This window comes from Antrostomus carolinensis, unplaced genomic scaffold, assembly GCF_000700745.2.
Source record: "Antrostomus carolinensis isolate BGI_N321 unplaced genomic scaffold, ASM70074v2 scaffold27220, whole genome shotgun sequence".
NCBI lineage: Eukaryota > Metazoa > Chordata > Aves > Caprimulgiformes > Caprimulgidae > Antrostomus > Antrostomus carolinensis.
Genome location: NW_010288227.1, coordinates 13,564 through 13,819, shown reverse-complemented (window position 1 = coordinate 13,819; position 256 = coordinate 13,564).

Here is a 256-nt window from a genome sequence, read left to right as displayed (position 1 = left end):
AGACCCGGGGCATCCACTGTGAAATGGGCCTGGGAGTCATGCGTAGTGCAGCGGGTCTGCAGGGACCACAGGCACCGTTAGGTGGGGCTGGGCTGGTGCTGGAGGGGTGCAAAACCAGGGTGAGTGGGATGGGAGCAAAGAGGACCAGAGAGGACCAGTTCTGCACTGGCAGCTCTGACTGCGCTGTCTCTGAAGGCAGCAAAGGGTGGGTACAAGTATACAGGGTGCCGCTGGCGCCTTCTGAAGAGCCCAGAAC